Source organism: Cetorhinus maximus, chromosome 1, assembly GCF_964194155.1.
Source record: "Cetorhinus maximus chromosome 1, sCetMax3.hap1.1, whole genome shotgun sequence".
In the NCBI taxonomy this organism is placed as follows: domain Eukaryota; kingdom Metazoa; phylum Chordata; class Chondrichthyes; order Lamniformes; family Cetorhinidae; genus Cetorhinus; species Cetorhinus maximus.
The window spans coordinates 121,645,197-121,661,396 of NC_135879.1; the positions used below are offsets into that span (position 1 = coordinate 121,645,197).

Sequence of the window (16,200 nt, forward strand, 5' to 3'; positions counted from 1 at the left end):
AAACTGGAGGAACAGCACCTCATCTTCTGACTAGGCACTTTACAGCCTTCCGGACTGAATATTGAGTTCAACAATTTTAGATCATGAACTCTCTCCTCCATCCCCACCCCCTTTCCGACCCCCCCTCTTTTTTTCCCAATAATTTATATAGATTTTTCTTTTCCCACCTATTTCCATTATTTTTAAATGTATTTACATCCATTGTTTTATCTCTACCTTTTAGCCTATTTCGATTCCTTCACCCCACCCCACCCCAACTAGAGCTATCTGTACCTTGCTTGTCCTGCTTTCTACTCTCAATTAGCACATTCCTTAGATAATATCACCACCTTCAACACCTCTTTGTCCTTTTGTCTATGACATCTTTTGGCTATCTCCACCTATCACTGGCCCTCTATCCAGCTCTACCTGTCTGACCACCCGCCCCCCACCCCCCGCCCCTTAAACCAGCTTATATTTCACCTCTCTTCTATTTTTACTTAGTTCTGTTGAAGAATCATACAGACTCGAAACGTTAACTGTGTTCCTCTCCGCAGATGCTGCCAGACCTGCTGAGTTTTTCCAGGTATTTTTATTTTTGTTTTGTACCATCTACAATATCCCTAGATCGCACCTTCAAACCCATGACTTCTACCACAAGGGCAATAGATGCATGGGAACACCACCTGCAAGTTTTTTCGTCAAGTCACACACCATCTGATTTGGAATTACACCACTGTTCCTTCACTGTCACTGGATCGAAATCCTGGAACTCCCTCCCTAACAATATTTGGGAAATTCCTTCACCACATGGGTGTCAGCAGTTGAAGAAGATGGCTCATCATTACCTTCTTAAGAGAAACGTGAGATGAAAATAAATGCTGGCCTTGCCAGCAATATCCACGTCCCATGAATGAATAAGTAAGAAAGAAATAAATAAAATATTTGCATATTAATTGCCCATTAAAGTCGCCACAGGAAGTTAAGTTTGGTATTTAAGAGGATAAGTACCTAACTAACAATATGAAACTTGAAAATGCATGTGAATTTTTGCTGAGGACATGGACAACTTTAACTGTTCAATCCCATTCCTGCATGTAGCCAATTGACCAACCCAATAGGTTTTCAATTTTGTTAGACAGCACGCAGAGGAAATCTTCCCACAAAACCTCCTAGAAATGGCCTACAACTGCTCGGTAAACCATGTTGTCATTTATGATCTAATTGTGTAGTGCACCTGCCTGATGTAAAAATAAAAGCCCAAGTTGCCTGGTATATAATCAAGTACCTATTAAAAAAATCTCTGATGAGCCTATGGAATTTTAATGGATTTTGCATCTATTAATGACGCTAAGAATCTCAGATAGTCTTATTGAAAATGCGGGGGTAGAAATTGGCATGATGCCAAAATGAGTGCCACAGGGTCGAATTCTACAGCATAATGTTCCAGAAGCAAGTGTGCCAGAAGCACGTCCAAAGCCATATTTACATGCTCACTTGACAAATGTCCTAGCGAAACAAACTTAGGCATCATTTAAATATGTTAATGAGTGCCCAGCAGCTGAATCAGACTTTTTTGTGATTTTTTTGTCAGTGCATGCCTGCGACATCATTTTGCTAACCCACCTAGCAAATTGTAGCAGCAACAGTCAGTATTTATTTAAAAGCAATATTTAAAGGGATACTCAGCTCCATTAAAGTGAGATTCCAGTTAATCGTTTTAAGCTTCTATGGAGTTTGGGCTCATGCTTGACGGTTTTGGCAAGTATGTTTCTTTGAGAATCTTCCACAGAGAGAGCTTATGGGGGGCAGGTAATATTTCACAGCATTTGCTGCTCTTAGTTGCTGAACATAAAATTGCTTACTGGAATTGTGTTTGTGGCTCCCAAATCAGGAGCAGCAGCAGCAAAGGAGGCAGGAAAGAACTGTACAGGCTACAAGGAGAGGTAAGGAGCCATTATAGCAAATGATTCTTTATAGAATATCATGGACTAAAAGTTAGTCTGCTCCCATTTTCAGGCCTGGTGCCCTGTTAAGGCAGGCAGCAGGCAAATTTTGTGCTGCCTCCTCATTTGCCTGACTGCAGCATTCAGCCGAGCATGATCTGCGCTGCTGGCTGGCTGAACACGATGCCGGTGCAGACACGATGGGCTGAATGGCCTCTTTCTTCGCCATAGCTTTTCTATGATTCTAATATTCAACAGGGGGCCTATCATGTGTTCCAGCGAACCTTCACATCTCAAAGGAAGCCTGTGCCCCCCGCCCCCCTAAAGGGGAGCTGCACTTATTACAAGGAGACTGCTGCTCACTGTCTGAATTGGAATTAGGCTTCAAATAAAACGCAAAACTAATGGAGCTCCAAGAAGGCTCCCAGGTTCACAGCTGCACTGGTGGAGGCTTTAGTGATGAGGTCAACAGGAGGGGAGGCCAAATTCTTGTGTTAGTATGGGGTCCAGATAGGATATAGGCAGGCGGGCAATTTTGTGCCGCCAGCCTCAATGCTGGCTCACCACCACGATCCCGACCCTGAGCCATTTTCAACGATGGCTCCCAGCAAGCAGCCAATTGAGGGCAATTATTTTCAATGAATGGGCCTGTTAATGCCCGTTCTCATGTTGACCGGGATTTTCAGTCGGCAATGCAGGCAGTCCACGTAGGCCTGGACCGTGTACAGGCAAACATGAGGGTGGGAAGTAAGGGGTTTGGATCATGTGAGGGACCCGTTCCCCCACAACCCAGAATGTCTGCAAGGCCACAGCTGCAATTTCTGGCATCTACCAGAGGGATTGTCGCTCCACGATCATGGCCAGGCAGCTGTTTTTTATTTACACAGTGAGAAAAACTTATCTGCCCTTCGCCCTCCCATCTTCAGCTTCAGACCAACAGCTCCTCCCTCAGTCAGTGAGGTTGCTGATTACTGAGTACTGGAGAGCCTCCCACCGGCTCTCCAGCATCGGGTGCCCACCCACCATCCCTGACTGAATGGCGAGCCCGCTTCCTAGCCTTTAATTAGTTACAGCATTCAAAAGCCCGGTGGGCATGCCTAAAGCATACCATGCGAAGCTGGGGCCTTGAACTAATCTGCATTACCAGTTCCTGATTAAAAATCAGGACCCTCATTTCCGCAGGAGTGGTCAAGAGGCCATCAGGGTACACCCTCTGAAGGGAATGGGAGCAAGTGACTAGGGAGGTGAATTCCCGGAGTCTGACCTCAGAGTGCTGGCAGTAGTGCCACAGAAAGTTCATTGGTCTCATATGAGTGGCCAAGGTCAGTGAATGCATTGTCAAGGGTAGCTCATATCCATCACAGCACAAACCTATCATTCTGCCCAATGCACCACATCCTCACTGCTCACCCATCAGCAGTACCTGGTAGTCAGGGTTCAGGGCCTAGCATTCGCATACTCCACTTCACCCTCACATATCTTCCAATAATGTTGGACACATTGACTTCTCACAGCCTCCATGCTTCTAGCTATTCAGCTATGAATATACCAACATATGAGCTAGGAGCAGAAGTAGGCCACTCGGTCCTTCAAGCCTGCTCCAGAATTCAATAAGATTATGGCTGATCCGATTGTAACCTCCCGTGTACCCCCAATGACCTTTTACCCACTTGTTAATCAACAAGCACATGGCCAGCACACCACCCAAACACCATAACACATTCTTCCCTCTCTCTTGCAGGACAAGGTTGCACACGATGACTGGGAGCAGAGCAGACTGGTGGGGTCTGGCACTTCTGCATCTCCTGAGTCCTACGGAGGAAATGATTTTCAGCATCTTGGAGTCAGCTGCAACAGAACCCATTTGAACCTTGAGTCACCAAGAACACAATGGTGTTCATGCAGGCTCAATGTCTCAGTGCTGCAGTGAAAGCTCAATGGCAGGTCATGAGATCCATGCTTGCTAAATGCAGGCTGTAATCATCATGGCTGCATATCTCATTGTTCATAGGAGAATTCAGGCTCCTGTAACAGTCCAGCAATCTCCCCGCTAGCAGATTACTGAGGTGCTGCCCCGTGGAGTGTCAGTGGCACCACAGAGCATGAAACTGCTGCCCTCTCTCAGCACTTGTGCTTCCACTGCCACTCTGCCAGTACCCTTATTTTTGCTGGCAGCCAGCCAGTCCAGACGACAGTTGCCCATGCCAAGGTGGTACAGTCTTTTTTATTATTCGTTCATGGGATGTGGACATGGCTGGTTAGGCCAGCATTTTTATTGCCCATCCCTAATTCCCTTGAGAAGGTGGTGGTAAGCCGCCTTCTTGAATCACTGCAGTCTATGTGCTGTAGGTACATTCACAGTACTATTAAGAAGGGAGTTCCAGACTTTTGACCCAGCAACAGTGAAGGAACGATAATATATTTCCAAGTCAGGATGGTGAGTGGCTTGGAGGGAATTACAGGTGGTGGTGTTCCCGTGCATCTGCTGCCCTTGTCTTTCTCAGTGGGTAGGGGTCGAAGGTTTGGAAGGTGCTGTTGAAGGAGCCTTGATGAATTGCTGCAGTGTATCTTGTAACAGGTATACACTGCTGCCACTGTGCGTCGGTTGGAGAGGGAGTGGATGTTGGAGGTGGTGGATGTGGTGCCAATTAAGCAGGCTGCTTTGTCCTTGACGGTGTCAAGCTTCTTAAGTGTTGTGGGAGCTGCACTCATCCAGGCAAACGAAGAATATTCCATCACACTCCTGACTTGTGCCTTGTAGATGATGGACAGGCTTTGGGGAGTCAGGAGGTGAGTTACTCACCACATAATTCCCAGCCTCCAACATGCTCTTGTAGCCACAGTTGTTTGTATGGCTAGTCCAGTTCAGTTTCAGGTCAATGGTAGCCCTCAGGATATTGGTAGTGGGTGATTCAGGTAATGGCATTGAACATCAAAGAGAGATGGTTGGATTCTCTGTTGTTGGAAATGGTCATTGTCTGCAATTGTGTGACACGAATGCTACATATCAGCCCAAGCCCGGATATTGTTCAGGTCTTGCTGCACATGGGCACAAACTGCTTCAGTATCTGAGGAGTTGCAAATGGGGCTGAACATTGTGCAAATCATCAGTGAACATCCCCACTTCTGACTTTATGGTGGAGGGAAGTTCATTGATAAAGCAGCTGAAGATGGTTGGGCCTAGGACACTACCCTGAGGAACTCCTGCAGTGCTGTCCTAGGATTGAGATGATTGACATCCAACAACCACAACCATCTTCCTTTGTGTTAGGTATGAGTCAATCAGCGGAGAGTTTTCCCCCTGATTCCCATTGACTCCAGCTTTGCTAGGTCTACTTGATGCCACACTCAGTCAAATGTTGCTTTGATGTCAAGGACAGTCACTCCCGCCTCACCCCTTGAGTTCAGCTCTTTTATCCCATGTTTGAACTAAGGCTGTAATGAGGTCAGGAGCTGAGTGACCCTGGTGGAACCCAAACTGAGAGTCAGTGAGCAGGTTGTTTTTGAGTAAGTGCCACTTCATAGCACTGTCGATGATCCCTTCTATGATTTTGTCTGAAACCAGGCCTTCTAGGCCCAGAGCTGCTTAAAGGCATCCTGGAAAGGTCATCTGCTGTCTGCCATAGTGAAAGTCAGCAGCCTTCCACCACCCATGCTGCAGTTACTGGGATAGCACTGTGTACGAGCACTAAGCCAAGCAAAGGCACCTGCAAAGCAGGTACTATGAGAATGCAGTCTGGTGATTAGTTGGTTTTTGTATGGAATGTGCAGAGTATCCGTGAATTTGAGTTAAAGTGAGAGTGGTTAAGATATCATCAAAATTTAACATTGATCGATACAGTGGGAGTCCACTTGTGTAGGATGGGCACTTGACATACACCCATAAGCAGGTCAGATCAAGTGGTGGAGAGACCTTCACCCACCAGGTGTTTGTTGAAGCTATGTGTGATGGAGCTGGGGGGTTAAACTCAGCCACTGTATTTTGTATGAGGAATCATACTTCCATGATTACATTATCTTGATTTCCTATTGCTAATTTTTGGCAACAGCATGATTGTCCCTAACAGGACCTATTTATTATTTCACCAGCTGAGAGATCCAGATGGAGCTGCCACCATTAAAGAAAATATAGCTTTAAATATTTCATATTCTTCATGTGGTCTTGACTGCATCCATCTATTCAGCTATGTTGTACAGCTCCACTGGCCTCAATTGAAAGCTAAGAAAACAAAGGCTCCTACAGCCTCAGTAAGCATCGGAATCTCATTCTGAATGGCACAATCCCAAGTCACATGCATATGTTACCATATCATGAAATACGCTTTAAAACCCTGCTGGGATTAAAAATAAATAAATAATGTGATTCTAGTGCCATCTTCAAAGCTCATTTCTGATTGTTGTGAAACGCAAAAGGAGAACAAAACACTCTTCTATTACAAATTCAGACTGCAGAACACGCTATTAGGTTGAGTTTTGATATTTTCTGTCAGGTATTTTATATAATTTTAGGCTTTCTTTCTGGTGAATGAAACTGCTGTTGTTTCTTTTAAGTATCAATAATGTAAACATTTTCATCCAAAAAAAACAGATTGCATTTACTTTCCAAAATGTCTGTTCCAACACTTGGCTAACATTCAAAGTCCAATTTGTTTGCTGAACCTGCGAACTTACAAACGATGCAACAAAGAGAAAAGCAGCTCATAATGCTGGGATCACATTCACTGTATTTACTCAACGTCTAGTTAAATAGTACTTTGCCTTCACTGTTGTCAGCTTCTTGTTTTTGATGTTGCTGAGCCATTTTTTTCTTGGTGTTAGCTTTTCAGCCAAACACAAGTTTAGGCAAATTCTCTGAACCAAACTGAATCCCGATAATTTCATTATTGCAATGCATAGAAGCATTTTCAATATTTTCTGTATGGTCCTATGTTTTGATGTGATTTCCATAAATAAGCTACTGGAATGATGATGACAGAATCATTTTGTGTCTTTTGCATCAGTGCCACTGGGGCAGAAAGAAATGGTTAAAGTTTAATCAACACCTGTAAATCAGGAACGGCACTGTAATTAACATAAATCATTACAGAGAACATTTTGCTGCTGATTCACCCACTTTAAATGGATTATTTTTGTCGAAGCTGTCACTTTGGGATATAAAGGGAATGAAAACTACACGACACAGCAACTCCAGGTAAATCAATCAAAGTTAAATTAAAGGATGGAAATGAAAAGAAACTTTGTACAAAAAAATGTCACAGCTGACCTGTTTGATACATTACACGTAATCTTATTTACATTTCACAAGCAATGCTGTGCTACGTTTCTGCTCTATTTATTTGTTGTATTTTTCTTGGCTTCCCTTCATTTGACAGGAAATAAGTATAAATGTTAACATTAAAGTGGCATCATTGTACAGTAATTCAAATTTGCATGAGCTTGTAACTTTAAGAGTTCAGTTTCGCGGAGGCACTGTGATAGTCTGTTATTTCGTGATCATTCAACACACGCTGGATACTATATAAATAGTTGAATGCAAGAAGGGTGATATTTTGCAAGTGCTATGTACAGCTTTGGAAATAAATTCCTGACAAATTTCCCAAAGAGTACCTTCAAGAATTCATAATATAAATTATTTGAAGCATGCTTAAAATTGAGATTAGCTTGAACTCAACCCACTTGAAATTGAGATTATCTGATGATCTGAATGCTCGGAAAAGGCTATCAACTAACACAAGTTCTCGGTTAGTTCGAGCAATAGAGGTTCCTAGGTATTCAGGCAATAAGACCACTAAGTTCACTACGCCAGGAAAATCTTGTGCAAATTCTTTACAACAACAACATGCATTTATATTGTGCCTTTATCATCGTAAAATGTCCCAAGGCACTCGACAGGAGTGTTACCAGAACAAAGTATGACATTGAGGCACATAACGAGATATGGGGGTGGATTACCAAAAGCTTGGTCAACAGGTAAGTTTTAAGGATTGCCTTAAAGGAGGAGAGCGAGGTAGAGAGGTGGAGTGCTTTAAGGAGGGAATTGTGGAGTTTAGGCAACTGAAAGCAACGATGCCAGTGGTGACGTGATTAAAACTGGGGATGCGCAAGAGGCCAAAATTGGAGGACCACAGAGATCTTGGAAGTTTGTAGGACTGCATCCCATTACTGAGATAGTGAACAGCATTAGAAGCCATTATCTTCAACTTAAAACATTTAACTTTAACATAATGGAACATAAAGATATCATAACATCCCATTTTTCTGAAAATAATTCTTGAAAAGTGCAAGATTGGTTGGGAAAAGGTCATAAAACATAGACACAAAATTCAACACCATGCCCATTTTAGAGGCATACAACATGTCAATGCTGCTAAATTCATCCGGATCTTATTTTTTAGTTGGTTCTGATGCCCATTTGAAATGACCAGAGGTCTCATTTAATAGTAAAGTGATGATTCTTTGACCTTTTTCAGAACACTTCTTAAGATTAGTCAGAGTTTCCACTGCACAAACTCTGACACATTTTTCAGGTTTCGCAGTTGCCTAACCAGTGGTCCTTAAAAAAGGGTAATTGAATGCTGCAGAAGAAACCAGCAGGTAATTCTTTTCTTCACATATTTTAATGTCGGGCCAGGAGGAGTAGAAGTGCAGCTTGCCATATTTATTCCATTGTGGCCTGAGGAAGCATTTAGCACTCTCCTCGAGCTTTTCTCATCAAGCACATATGTTCATCACACTGATCATTTTGCGCCTGTTATGGAACACTGTTGAATTTGAGCCACACTGTCTGTCATGCTGGGTATAAAGCCATGCCCAGTGACTCAATGACAATCGTAAGGCTTGACATATATCTAGTTCAATTGTCAGAACTAAAGAGTGTGGGTTGGAGGGGGAGGGGTGAGACCTTCTGTCACTTCTTTCACCCTGGTTGGTTTATTGACTGTAGGAATACATCCTTTTCTAATTAAGATATAAATAGTGTGGTCTGCACCCCCACAACTGATCAGTAATAGACAGCCAGTTATAATCGTTTTCTAGAAGTAGCTCAGCAGGAGAGGGAGAAAGCTATCTCTCCCTCTATGTCTTTGTAAAATTAGAAATATTCCTGTTAGTTCATTTAGGATCTCTTCAAACCATAAGGGTCTTTACCTAACAGAAACCGATGGATGTTTTTACAGGTACAGGTATTAAGAGACAGAATAAAATATTAAATTAACTTGTTGCACGAGCCTGCGGCAGATAGGGGAAAATATCACAACTTTACGTGTCTGAGAACAGAGTAACATAAGAACGAAACTGGCTGCAATAGCTCATGGCCAAAGTGGGTTCAGTTGGAATCAAAGGTTCTAAGTGGAACTGATAACCCCAGTGTCAAAAGATGGTTGATTCGATGCTCCAAAAGCATCCCTGAAATATACGGCGAGAGTAATCCCAGCAGTGAAGATATTAAGGATTCGTCTAGACCCTCAGCATATTTTAATTAGGATACCAAAAACCCACGTCTTCTTATGTTGGAACAGAGCAACTGACAGAATATTTAAACTTTGTTTTCTTTTTATGCAATCCATTAAAATCGATGTAGTACTTTGGGTAATTGCCTGAGCAATCTGTTTCCTTGGAGATCTATTTGTTTAGTTCCCTGGTGGTCTGCAGGACACAGCGTAGATGAAGTACATGTCCCCTGGCAGTTGAAAAGGCTTTTTGAATTACATAGAATTTACAGCACAGAAACAGGCTATTCAACCAAACTGTTCCACTTTATGTTCCATACAAACCCCTGCCCACCCTACCTCATCTAACTCTATCAAGATTTTCTTCTATTCCTTTCTCCCACATGTTTTTATCCAGCTATCTCTTAAATGCATTAAATTCAGCAGAACCTTTTGCAGCAACAGGAGAGTTCAAAGCACGTCCTTCATGATGCAGCCTGCATCTCTTCTGGTCACAGGTGTTTGTGCAAGGATACACTTAGTTCCAGTTCCCAGATAAGCTCCTTACCTAAAGCCTTTGTTACTCATTTTGTTTGCTGAGATCAGGACATCAACATGCATTATATCCTTTTATTCAATACGTTTTTGGTTAGCTTTAACTGTCCACCACATTGTAAAAGAAGGTCTCCTGTTTTAGTTTGCATTGTCCTCCCTCAGTAGTCAAAGATACTTACCAACAGGTAGGTAAATCAATGCTTACATGAGAAATTGCTTCCACTGCTCAAATTAGTTGTGGACGTTAACAACAGTGGAGGATCTGATGGGGCTTACAATCCCAGATGGTGTGAAGATCCAGATCAGCTGTTGGCCAATACTTAGCACACACAAATTTGGATTTTGATATTCAGCACTCAGAAAAGTCACAAGGAAAATTGTAGAAGCAGGAGATATTTTGACAACTTACCCTGTCGTTCCATAGTTCCGCCATTTCAACATTCAAATTCTCTTTGAAAAATCTAAACAAAAAAATATTGATAGGCATAGAGGTACAGCAGTGGCCAATATTTGTAGTAGCGGTTAACAGAGTTCAGGAGAAATATATTCTGCTAAAAAATTGGAAAACTAGCCAAGAATGAAACATAATGGTTAGTCATCAATAAAGTGACAATAAAATTGAACCTGCATACTCTTATATGATCTATGTTTCCGAGCATTTTAAAAGTGCAGATTGTGTTCCCCCTCTATAAATTAATCTGAACAAATCTCTTTTCTTCACAAACGGTCTTAATTTTTGCCACAAATAGAATATTCAATAGTCAGCCATCATACACAATTAATATCTCCACTGGCTGATGAATCATAGTTCATTTGAAATTCGTCACTGTTTTAGAAAATGTGGAAATACTTATATGTTCTGACTGCATCTTACTATCTTAAAAGGAATGGAATTTTAAATGAAGCTTTGAACCTGAATTGGCGCTGCATGGTGGAATTTAATTTCTGGGCAGTTGTTGGATATCTACAGCAAAAGGCCTGGTCCACAGTGAGGGCTGGGCCTCATTAATGTACACCTGAAAAACAACATGCCCCAAACAAGCTTTCTCACAGTGGCTTAATGGCTCTGGACCAGTGCAATCTTGGGCGGACTGTACACAACGGAAACAGTGACCCGGGTTTTGGGGTGGCAAGCGTGGGGTGTTGTCAGGGAATGGAGGAGGTGAGAGTGATTATAGAAGCAGTGGCACATGGGAAAATGGAACCTACAACAGCATTTTACATTGTTCTTACGGAGTCCTGAGGAGTCCTGCCCTTCCCACAAAAATAATTTTAACATTTACCTCTCTATCACACCTCTTCATCTTGCCCAAAAGATTTGACTGAGCCAAGTATCCATTACCTCTGAACAACATAGGAGCCCAGTTTGCGTGGATTGATGAGGCTCCCACCTGAGTCACATGTGGGTTTTGGCTGTTCATGAAAACTCTGAAGACTATATAGTGGTTAGTGAGGGGCATGAAATGCAATGCTATGATTCTAACTCCAACACTCTCCTTTTTCTGCCAGGTGAGGGGCATTAGTTAGCCTCTTATGGATGCGTAATACCACATTTTCAGCTTACTTGGAAATTGAATGGGTTACATAAGTCAAGAGTTCATGATTGGCAGAGAAATATAATGGGAGCTAATGATCAGCTAAGAAAAGTTGCAGTGTGAGAAGTAGAGGAGAGTGATTACACTGTAGGTAAATAACACGGTAATGTGCTCTGAGAGGCTCTCAGAAATAAAACCAAAAGTTCTTTTTAATATATGAATAGAAAGAGGCTTTCATTTCAGTCTGTGATTTCTGCTTTTACTCATCATATTTTCTAAATCTAAAGTGAGTTGGCAATTTCTGTGCACTCCATCATGCATCCTGTTCATCCAGAATTTGCTCGTGTGCCTATTGCTGCAAACTTCACCAGCTGCAACCTGGTAACTGACTCCAGTGATGAAGTCCCCGGTTTCAACCTTCCACAAAAAAATCTGGACCACCTTCAAATGCTTGAGGACAGGCCAGAGAAGATGTGGCCACTTGCTCCCCAAGTGGAACATGAGGGACAGCTCAAATTGTGACAATTATGATTATTATGTGTATTACAGAAACTATCATTCCACTAATAGCATGATCTTTACCACTAATTACTTTTGGAAGACTGAATCCAATGAAACTATAAATGTATAAGGAGGAATAAATTTCAAATTATGTACTTCTTGAAAATTTCCTGCAAGGCTGAGAATGTGGTGTTGTTTTTTCAGTGAAGCAGAACTGTTTTCTTACTTCGAATGGACTGCCCTCATTATATACTTATCTTAATGCAGGTGCTCATTTGGTAGCATAATGAACAAATTCATAAAATGCAACTTGAAAAATAGCACAGATCATATGAAATAATGAACTTGGCAAGACCTTGTATATTCCTATAGTGTGCCTATTTTTATAGTGAAGACGAGAGGTCATATTTTCTTACAACACTCATCTCTATCCATACTGTTGTCTCCCACAACTCGAGCAGCAGGTATCGCTATTTATATCCTTTGTAGTAATTTTTTAAAAAACAGATCAACTATGAAGGACATCATATACTATTGCTCTACTACACACTGAAATTTGACTTGGAGGACAGTTTCACATATGAATTTCATGGTATACCCAGTATTCAGTTATTGGCAGACAACTAAGGAAGCATTCTCACTAATCCAGCGCCTAAGAAAAACCCCACACACTCGTCTGAAATCTCATAGTCCCGACTGGAACACATTCCACACTCGACAAACTGATGATGGCCCCACATCTCGATGGTGCGCCTCCTGATTGATTGCAAACTTCACCAGGGAACTGATTCCAGTGGTGAAGTCCCAGGTTTCAACTTTCCACAAAAAAATCTGGACCACTTGCTTGAGGACAGGCCAGGGAAGCTGTGTCCATTTGCTCCCCAAGTGGGACATGAGGGACAGCTCAAATTGTGACTGTGGCCACCAGTGTCAGGCCATCGCCCTCATACTGAATTCCTGCCTTGAGAGATCCATTCCTGGTGGCATTACAGCCATTCACACTGTGTCAGATGAAGCCGTTCAATGGATTGTTAACCTTGACATTGAACAAACTGCCTCCCCAGCTATACAAATATTATTAGTTATTACTTACTGATAGTACTGTGGGAGTGTCTTCATCTCATAGATTGCAGGGATTGAAGGCAGCCCAGAACAGCCTTCTCAAGGGCAACTGGGATGGGCAATAAGTTGACCTTGCTAGCAATGTCCATACCCTGAGAATGAATATTAAAAACACCCACAAAATGTCGATGAAAGACTAAGAACATGTTATGCATACAAGTTGTGTCTAAATTTACAGCCACATGAGGAGGGGTAAAATGAGTCCCCTATTTTCCCTTTGCAGGTCTGACCATAATAGGGCTTTTTTGTGAATTTAGAGAGGATGTTCTTTGCCAATACTGCAGGAGTCCCATTAGTTATGCTTTTAGACAGTGAATAATTAGTCAAACAGGTTTTCTTAGGTTAAAAAAAAACAAGATAAGTTTATTGAAACTATTTCCTGAATTAAAAAAAAAGACTAGGTAAACCGTAACCACCATTCATATGTCACACACATTCGCCTGGACCCTCACACACACTAATGCAGATGGCAGAATAAGAGGAGATAGGCTTAAGGATTTTTTACAGTTCATGAAGAAGATGAAACAAAGGAGTTAGCTGTTCTTGGCCGATCTCAATGCGGTGATTTCACGTTGTGGCCATTTTGTTTAGTTATCTTCCTGAATGGATTTCTACGTTTTATTCCCAAAAGATCTCGGTTTGCAGTAGATTTCTCTTAGAATGGTTTCTTTACAAATCTGGGCATAATACTTCTGGGAGAGAGAGAGAAACAGAGAGCGCCAACGGCTTCAGCCTGTTTGAGTACAGCATTCTCTTGATCTCTCTCCTGTTTGGTAAACAGTTCCTTAAAGTACTCTACCGGCTGTATATTCCAGAGAGATTCTATTAGTATATGTCTGCAGCAGTCATTGTTTTAGAACAGGTAATTGCACTTTGATGTCTCACCTCAAAAATATTTGCAAAGTTTCAGGATTGCGTAAAACCAATGTAGCATGATGGGGTCTTTCACACTCCCCAAGCGTTTGAGTGTCTTTTTTCCCATTCCACTTGGTGGAATGCAAGTTGATTATTGTAGCCCTCCGGGCAATCTCCACTGTTTTTAGAGGGTTTCAGTTTATTTTTAAATTCAGCCAGAAAAAGAAAACTTTGAAATTGTCCCTTTTTTTTTAAAAAAAGCACATCCTCGTAATGCTATTAATAAACTTAATGTTCTTCTAATAAATAGCAAATGCATGCTTAGGAAACATATATCAGCAATGAGAAAATCCAACTGGGGGAATTTGAACACTATCTACCTTCCACCTTCCTCCCCTCCACCCCACATCACCACACCCACAAATGATGAGCAAGATGGAGCTGGGGGAGTGGGGAATAAATCGGCAAATTTGTGAAACCCGACCCTAACTTGTCACAAATGTCCAAGTTTCTGGTTTGAATGCAGCAAGTTTGAGGGTGTCTGAGTAATCTGCTCTAGAGAGTCATATCCGTGATTAAGGCTATGGGGCAAGTGCTAGTAAATGGGATTAGGTAGGTAGGTCAGGTGTTTCTCACGTGTCGGTGCAGACTCGATGGGCCAAAGGGACTCTTCTGCACTGTGTGATTCTGTGATTAGAAAATGTAAATGAAGCTCCATTCCCGAAATAGTGGCAGCAATTCAAATTTAATGCTGGCTAGTAGTGTATCCCAGGGCGATAGGAACATCCAGATTAAGCAAGCGTATTTTTTTTATAGCACTGTTTGTGGTCCAGGAGGAGTAGGAGTGCGTTCCTTCAGCCCCTCAAGAAAAAGCACCTGCCATGCCCAACAACTCCTTGCTCTCTCAAAATTTCCCAGTGCCACCAAATGATCATGAAGTCCTGTTGTTTAACTCATTTCAGGTATTTCTTAATTAACCCCACCCTACAAATACTCGCACTCTGCTCTCTCTCCACCAACACTGGGGCCTTAACATTAATTGAGCATGATTTTCAGGTTTTATCAGATGGATTCCATTAGCAAACTATAGACAAACATTTTGTTCATTAGAAAGGCAAGACAGAAGTAATTGTTTGTATATATTTGTAATATTTTTGGGTGGGGAAATTTTCTTTCTATGCTGTGCACCAAAGTCACAAATACATTTCTAGAGAATGGGCTTATGATGTTATTACAGAAACCTTCACTCAGCATTGTCTGAACATATTTTGTTATTGCACTAAGTTCATCAAAAAAATATTTGCAAATTCCACAAAGTCAATTTCCATGCTTTGAGTGGTTGCATTAGCATTGGGGTTTTTATGTTTTTGGTTACCAGGTTTGCTTTGTCCAGCGAACGCTAGCTGTGCCCTTGATACTGACACATTAGTTGGTGCTTGAAACAGTAGAGGCAGAGAGAGATTGATTAACTAAGCAAGCACTGGTGGTTTATTGAAACGAAGAACAGAGCATGAACGCAATAGGCAGAATTTTGCCCTTGACGGGTGGGCGTGGCAGGCAGTCCCGGGACTGGTCGGGAAGCCGACTGCCACCCGCAATCGGGCCCCGACCGTGATTTCATGCTGGTTGGACAATTAATGACTAGCCAGCGTGAGAAATGCACTGCTGCGCTGCCAGGGTGGGGGTGAGAGGAGAGCAAGCACTAAAGTTCACACATGCGCACAGTAGAAGCTCCCTGAGGCACAAAGCTACCTCAGAGAGCTGAAGATTTTCAGCACTCAAAATAAAGAAATGAAAAATAATGAAAACGTGTCCACTCATGTGACTGTCACACGAGCAGGGGCATGTTAAATAGGAGTGCAAAAAGTTTTTATTTTTTTTAAATCACTGATCGAAACCTCATCCCGCCCGTGGATGAGGTTTCACCAAAAATGCAAAGGTTGCTTGGCTTTTTCGCCCGCCCAGCAACAAAACGGTTGGACGGGCAGTGAAAAATTCTACTCAATTAATGGAGTAAGGGCCTTAACAGGGCTCTTAATTGTCGGTGGGTGCACTGCTGACTCCTGCGCGTGCCCGCCAACTGAAATATCCTACAAGTGCGCAATGACATCAGGAGGCTCACTTGACGTCATCGCGCATCATTTTACGCTTGAGCGTGTCGGGCACACGCCGAGCCAAAATTCTGTTCCATGTATGTTTCTTCAATCACCTGCAGCTCTAGACTCCCAGTTACCCAAATAGCCTGCGCTGTATAGCGATTGATCAATACAGTCACATGGT

General features: G+C 42.3%; 1 long non-coding RNA gene across 2 annotated transcripts in view; it reads left to right on the top strand.

Annotated features, from left to right (window-relative positions):
• The first annotated feature begins 6,689 nt into the window (after positions 1–6,689).
• Positions 6,690–16,200, top strand: part of LOC144683048 (uncharacterized) — a 55,385-nt gene continuing 45,874 nt past the window's right edge. For both annotated transcript variants that reach the window (XR_013577166.1, XR_013577165.1), the window contains exon 1: positions 6,690–7,116. This is a non-coding gene — a long non-coding RNA (uncharacterized LOC144683048). The remainder of the gene's footprint in view (positions 7,117–16,200) is intronic.